Genomic DNA, 8,017 nt, shown 5'->3' with positions numbered 1-8,017 from the left:
GAAGCTGGGAATCATTCCGCTCTAAAAGCAACACTGCCAACACCGTCAAGATTCAAGTTCTCACATTCTTCTTATTTCCGTCGAAGAGAAATCCTTTGCTGACGTCATAGCCAGCATTCGGCTAATCGTGGCAGGCCGACCAGAGCGACGCTTTTGATCGCGCACGTCGCCAATATTTGACTATGCCGAGTGTCTAAAAAAGCTATTCTTTATACGCGTGCGCGTGCGCTTGCGTTTGTGTGTGTGTCAGGCACGTAGCCAGGGGGGAGGCATATGGGCCCCCCCCCCCCCGAAATCTTTCATTTTGCATGGGTCCTCCTCTCCCCCCTCCCCCTCATACAGCATTTTGTCATGGGTGGGACCCCCCCCCCCCCCCCCCGCCCCCCGGAAACGAAGTTCTGGCTACGAGCCTGGTGTGCGTGTGTCTGTCTGTGTGTGTATGTGTGTTATTTTCTTCCTACCAAGCACTATTTCTTCAGAAGGGAAAAAGAAAAAAAAAACATGAAAATGAATACAAAGTGACGAGTGGCGTCGACGGCAAAAAGCGAATTCGCGACGAGCACGAGGCGTCGGTCGCCGGGACTCCATTCGACCAGAACCCATGGACGCTGCTTCTGTGTGTCTGTGCACTCTTGCTAGAAACAACAAGCCGCCCGTTGTATTTCTTTGCCTTTCTTGTTTTAATCTTTTTAGAGCGCAGCTCTTAGGCGCCCGTTTCCGGCTTGAGCGGCGTCGGCGTCGCCGTCGCCGTCGGCGCAACCGCGTGGTGCATTAAGGCCCGTTCACACTCTTGCGACCGAATACGACTGAGAGAGACGAGATCTCTTAAAACTTCTTAAATGTTTTGAGAATGAGGGAACACACTGGCATTGTGGCGCCATCTATGCGGTGACTCTGGAACTGCATTTCACAAGAGCGAAGGTTTTGCGGGATTTCCGAGGTCAAATGTGCGTAATACCGATAGAAAGGCTCGCTTATAATATTGACAAAAGTTTTTCGAGCCAAGAAAGAAAGAATAATGCGCGAGAAATAAAAAAAACAAATATGCCGGACCGCCGAGTTTACACTGCTTCCAAATAGATGGCGCCAGTGTGTTCTCTGGTTTAAGAAGTTGTAAGGAACCGAGGTTTAAAGGGATGCTGCAACGAAATTTCGGCGCTCATTTTCTGGTCTATATGTGTTCAAAGGAGCAGCATCACATTGAACATACCAATATTTTGTTAAAAAAGTCTCGAAAAGGAATTTTAAAACGAATTAAACGATTAACAAAGAGCACCTGGTGGATGTCGCTAACGCCTCGTTTGTAATGCTCGTCTAGGAACCTTGACAGCTAGTGACGGTGGTTGTCTCGTCTCCGGCCACGACGAAAGAAGAGGGGCAGGAGGAACTCCCCTCTTCCCGAGAATGCCTTTTGTGTGTCGCAGAAGTCGCTATTGTCCCCCTACAAGATTACAAACGGTTAACCCGTCACTCAAAATTCGTACAAAAGCAGCGGCTTCGGTGGCTGGAACGACTAGGCCATCCTCTCGACGTCAGCCTCGCCGTAGCTTTGCTCGTCTTGAGACGACCTACGTCACGATTGCGTTGGATGTCACGTGGTCTCCGCTGGGCCTTCTCCGAGCGCTTGCCAGAGTGGGCCGTTTATAACGAAAAATACAGCCACCAGACTCAAAATACAAACGTGCGATTGTCATTTACGGATATTGTGGATCATATTCAACCTATTTTTAAACGCGACGGGAATATTCCAAATATTGTTGGAGTATTCCTTTAAGAGGTGGCAAGAGTGTGAACGGGCCTTTAAAGGTAAATTTCCTCGCTTAATGTGGCGGAAAAATTTCCCCGCTATACCTAGCGGAGAAATTTTCCCGCTAAATCTAGCGGAAAAATTTCCCCGCTAAATCTAGCGGAAAAAGTTTCCCGCTAAATCTAGCGGAAAAATTCCCCCGCTAAATCTGGTGGAAAAATTCCCCGCTAAGTTCAGCGGAAAAATTCCCCGCTAAATCTAACGAAAAAAATTCCCCGCTAAATCTACCGGAAAAAGTTCTCCGCTAAATTTGGCGGGAAACTTTCCCCGGTAAATCTAGCGGAATAAATTCCCCGCTAAATCTGGCGCAAAAATTTCCCCGCTAACTTTAGCAGAAAAATTCCCCCGGTAAATCTAGCGGAAAAATTTCACTGCTAAAAAAATTTTCCCGCTAAATTTGCGGGGAAAATTTTCCCCGCTAAATCTAGCGGAAACTTTTTCCCCGCTAAATCTAGCGGAAAAAATTTCCCCTCTGAATTTAGCGGAAAAATTTCCCCGCTAAATCTAGCAGAAAAATTTCCCCGCTAAATCTAGCGGAAAAAATTTCCCCGCTAAATGTAGCGGAAAAATTTCTCTGGGGGGTCACGTGGGGGGTCCATCACCCACGTGACCTTGGGGATGGAGTCATGTGACCCCGCCATTTTCACGTGACCTCAGGTCACGTGACCACCCCCCCTGAGGTCACTTGACCCCCTTCCCCCCCCCCCCCCCCCCCCCCAGAACACGTGAACCTCAGTACCCTTCCCTCCTCCTCCTCAAGAGCTGAGCTCTAATTCGGCGTTATAGGAAGTTGTAAACGGCTTTCATTTTTCGACGGACTGTCGCTGTCTTTTTCGTCTTGAATTTAGTTGTTCGAGCAAGTCGTTCGGGGCGTGAGGTGCGGGTAGTTTGCAGTTTTAATCTGGAAGAGCATCGTATACCGGCGTGTGGTCGTGTGTCAGTACAGCGTGATATCCGTTGATATCGTGCTGCACTGGATAAATTTCCCATCTGGAATGGGTAACACTGTCGCTAAACTATGGATGACTAAACACCGGCTTTCTGAGCAACTAACGACTTATTTGTTTTGGGCGGTAGTTCACGAGTACGGTCAGTGCTACCGTAATAGTGTCACTGTGCGTGTTGGCTCATTGACTTCACATGTGAGTACTCTACTTTAGCACTGTTTCCAAGCGCCTGCGTAAACACGGAATTTTCCTCAAACGGTGTTTTCGTTAAACATTCGAGATCAGAAAAAAAACAAAATTAAGCATATATTTTTCTGTCCTCGTTTCGGCAGCACAGCTTCTGATGACCCAGTCTTTTTTTAATGCAGTTGACGTTGTGTTGAACTAGCCTTTTCTTCTGAACAACTGGAAGCTGTGTACGTTTTTTTAAGAACCGGTTGAAACTGGTTTGCCTTTGGTGGAACCGGTAACCGAACGGTTATTTTAAAAGCATGACTGAACCAGAACCGAACTGGAACAAAACCTAATGCTACTGAACCTGAACCGAAGCAGAAAAATGTCCGCTTCGACTCCCTGCTTTTAAATCAGTCGATCTTCTATAGTGTTTGCGTGGTATAGCAATTGCACTTTGTCACAATTTAATTATTTATATTAATATAAATAATTATATTGAATATGTCAGGAAATCGCAAGAATCATGAAGCAAACGTAAGAGTTACAATACAATACAATAAACTTTATTTTTCCAGAAGTACTGGAGGGGTCCCCAGACAAAAGCTGCTAAAAGCAGCTTGACTGGGTTGGGGTCCCCCTTATACATGGCAGCAGCTCGGACAACAAACATATAAAACCTTTTACCATGGTGATAAGAAAAATAAAACAAGGTCACATAACATTGGAGTAGCAGAAGAACAAAATTAGCTATGAATAGTTAAAACAGTAGGTACGTAAGTCTTTTTTGCCGATTGTGTAGATGTTTATGTTGTTCGTGGAACATTTATTTAACACGTGCGGTACTTTGTAATGCAATGATTGGAGGTTGTAATTTGTGCGGCAACGAGGAAGGAGCCAAGTGTCGACATGGCGTGTGTTTATGTTACTTTCACGTGTCTCAAGTTCAGAAATAAAATACAAAAAATCTATGAGCGTTGGCGATGAGAAACGAAAAGTACAGAGTAAACGATAATTATATACGCGTTCTACGGGAAGTATTTTATATCTAGAAAATAATGGTTCTGTATGGTCTGTATATGAGACACCCGCGATAAAACGTAAAACGTTTTTTTTGCAATTATAGTATATTTTGAAGGTTTGTCTTAGTTGTCGTAGCCCATACAAGATTACAGTAATTTAAATTGGACTCAAATAGTGCGTAGTAAAGTTTTAACTTAATACTGATTGGTAGAACATGACGACAGCGGGCAATAATGCCAACAACTCTGTAAAGTTTAGCAATTAGATAGTTAACATGGCAGTCCCACATCCTATACTCGGAAAAAAGTACTCCTAAAATTTTACGTTGGCTAACTAATTCAATTTGTGAATCACCAAGTTTGATTTAATTTTAACCAGAACTGGTTCATTAATAGATCTAAATAAAATGGCTTTAGATTTTTGGGTGTTTACTTTAAGGCCATTAACTTTGTACCACATGTCAAATTTACTTAATATATTATTCGCTTTACATATCAGAACATCAGCATCAGTAGCAGAAACAAAGAGGCTCGTATCATCAGCATAAATGACAAACTGAACTTGGTGATCGATGTTAACAATATCATTTACGTATACATTAAATAGAAGAGACCCAAGTATGCTTCCTTGCGGCACACCAGCAATAACATTATGAAAGGAAGAGTAATGACCGTCAATTACTACGCACTGTTTCCTATATTGTAGATATGATGTAAGTAAAGCAAGGGATACTCCGCGGACACCATAGTTGCCAAGTTTAGCAAGAAGATTGTGGTGATTGAGAACATCGAACGCTTTACTGAAGTCTATAAATACACCTAACGTAAGAAGCCTTTTTTCAATCGTTTGCAATATAATTTCTTTTTGAAGTAATAAAGCGGCTTCAGTAGATTTACCTTGTCGAAAACCAAATTGACAGTTCGATAGTATAGAATGTTTCGTAAAAAACGAATTTAGACGTGCGAGTATAATTTTTTCAAGTGCCTTAGAGAAGATAGGTAATACTGATATAGGCCTATAGTTAAACGGGACGTTCTTATCGCCTCCTTTATATATAGCAGAAACTTTTGCCAACTTCATGTTTGCTGGAAATCGTCCAGATGATAATGCCAAATTATTTATGTGTGCTAAGCATGGGGCGATTATATCTATTACATATTTAGCCGGCTTTATTTGTAATTGATCAACGTCACTACTTTTGCTGTTTTTTAGTCCTAAGAATATATTACATATCTCAATTTCGTCAGTTGGATTTAGAAAAAAAGTATCGTTATTACGCCTCACAAATGAAAGGGCACTAGGATTAAAAGCAGTGAGTTGTTCATCCGATAAGTGTGTGTTAAAGCATTCCGCCAGACTCTCATCGGACATACCTTGACCGTCTATTTTTAATTCACCGATAGAGGGGGACACCTTTGTACGATTTATGACTTCATTTATTATTTTCCAAACCACATCGGGGCGCTCTCTAGTGACATTATGGAACATATGCTTATAGTATGAAGATTTTGCTTTTCTAAGTTCAGAAGTTAGATTATTCCTAAATTTCTTAAAAGATGAGAGCCTTTTTGGGTCCCTCGTTTTTAGGAAAGCCGAGTACAGGCGGTCTTTTTTATGCATCATTTTAATGTGTACGGCGGTCACCCAGGGTTTCCTTATCTTTTTGTTTACGGTTACGGTTTTTAACGGAAAATGCAAATGATAAAGTTCTTTAAAAACGTACAGGAAAGTATTATAAGAGACATCGACGTTTAAGCTAGAATAAACAAAGCTTCCAGTCGCAGTTAAGAACTGTATCCCTAAATGTTAGGAGGCAGTCATCGGACATTTTACGGAAGGTGGCGGTACTTTTTACTTTTTTTCGGTATTTCATAATTTTGTATCGACAAGAAAATGGGAATGTGGTCACTGATACTGAAGCTTATAGTGCCAGATACCTTAACTTTGGTTGTAACGTTCGTAATAAAAAGATCAATTGCGTTTGACGTGGTTTGGGTGGTTCTAGTAGCAGACGTAATTACATTTACAAAGCCGTTAGAGTTGAGTGTACTACTGAGAGAATTTGAATAGAAGGAGTCATCTAATATGTTAACATTGAAATCGCCGCCTAGAACAAGGCGATAGTTATTTACCGAGACATAGTCAAAGAAGCGCTCAAGAAAAGAAATGAAGTTTCCAAAATCTGCCGAAGGGGGGCGGTATATAACAGTAAAAATAGTGTTACCACATTTTAGTGTTAGTATCTCATAATCGCTTGATATTTGAGAGAGCGCATGTAGCAACTCGCATCTAATAGAACATTTTACTTGAATAGAAACACCACCACCACGTTTATCTGTTCGGTTCAAATAGAAATGATTATAACCTGGCACAATGAGCATGTCAGCCTCATGCTGATACCAGGTTTCCGTAAACATTATTATGTCAAAAGAAACACCGCACTGATTTAAATGCAATATGATACTGTCATGTTTATTTGTTACGGAACGGGCATTTAGGTGATAGATTAGAGTGTTATCTTTCGATGACAAGCAATGACCAAGGTCTACAGGCAAAAACTAACTCCCTGTATACCATTACAAATAAAAAAAAAAAGAAACACAAAGAGACCGAGTAGATAAGCTAACTAATCTTCTCGATGTCAGCTTCATTTTTGATTGGAACTAGTGGGGAACCATCGGCTTGACGAGCAAATATTTTTCTATTGCTCACCCAGATATGTTTCCAGTTCGACTGCCGCTTCTTAGCAATCGCTTTGCCGAGAATACGTTTTAATGACGGGCAAAGATGCTCGTTCACAAATATCGGCGTATTTGTGTCGAGGCCCCTACATCCGAGTTTGTAAGGCGCTTCTTTTTTGCCTTCTGAAGTATTGCGTCGCGCTTGCTGCGGTTTACAAGCTGTAGGATTACGTTTGCAGTCTCAGTGTCCCGCGTCGGTACACGATGACAGATGGCAATATCCGCTCGAGTAATTTGTTCCCCAATTGACTCTCCCAGTTTTCGAATCACATCTGGAAGTACTTCGGCATCACGCTTGAGGACTCCTTTAATTTCCAGGTTGGTGTTCCTCGAGTACTGCTCAGCGTACGTAAGCCGATCCTGGCAGTTCCTCAAGCATGCTTTCAGTTCATCGCACTTTTGCGAGAGATTTCCGTTCTCTGTCTTTTACTGAGCGTTTTCCTTAAGTACTGTATCAAGCTTTTTCTTTATGTCTTCAAACTCGCGGTTCATAAAATCCATACTATCCTTCGCCTCTTTAGCATCATTCCGCAAGTCACGTATATCACTTCTAATATCTCGCTCCAGTGTCTCCCTAAAAGCCTTCCATTCCTGGCGAAGTTCATCTTTAAGTTCATTTAGTATTTTGGAGATTTCCTTCGTCATAGGGGATCACTCAAAAACAAACAAAGAAAGCAGACAGGCGTAATTTCCAACAGCTGTGGCAGCAGCAACTGTGAAAACGCTTGAAGTATTTGACGTAAGAGATTGGAACAAACCTGCAAAATGACGGGTTGTAAGCGTGCTAGCTCCTGCCGTTGCTGCTGCCAAGTGTTAAGTCAGGTTCCATTATATGCTGCTACACTCCCTCCTTGTGCTTGCGTGGTATAGCGATTGCACTTTGTCAGCGGCTTTCTGCTATTGTCGCAGTGCGTGGAGAATCGAGGCAGGTATAAGCGACGTCGCTCCTGACAGCGCACTAGCGGTGCTGTTGTACAAGTATTCGAAGCAGAGAGCAAGGTAACTTTTTTTTTCGCCACGCCCAAACTAGACATGTTTATGACCTTATTAAACAAACAACGCGCTAATCATGTATCTGTTGAATGTATGCGATCCGTTATTTGTGAAGAAAATGGATGGTTTTAAATTTTTTGCGTATGTCGCCACTAGCCTCTTACGCTTGATCACGCGATCGATGTCTGCAGTGGCACGAAGTGTCACAAAGCGCTTTGTGCGACCACCCTTCGGCTGACTAGAATGAGTGATTTGATTAAGCTTTTCCAAACTTTTGCCGTCGTCTCCGAATTCGATAACTTCGGCAGCTTTATGGTGATATTTTTTTCTTCAAT

The sequence above is a fragment of the Ixodes scapularis genome, unplaced genomic scaffold, assembly GCF_016920785.2.
Source record: "Ixodes scapularis isolate PalLabHiFi unplaced genomic scaffold, ASM1692078v2 PGA_scaffold1__304_contigs__length_218370807, whole genome shotgun sequence".
NCBI classification, from domain to species: domain Eukaryota; kingdom Metazoa; phylum Arthropoda; class Arachnida; order Ixodida; family Ixodidae; genus Ixodes; species Ixodes scapularis.
This window is presented reverse-complemented; position numbering follows the sequence as displayed.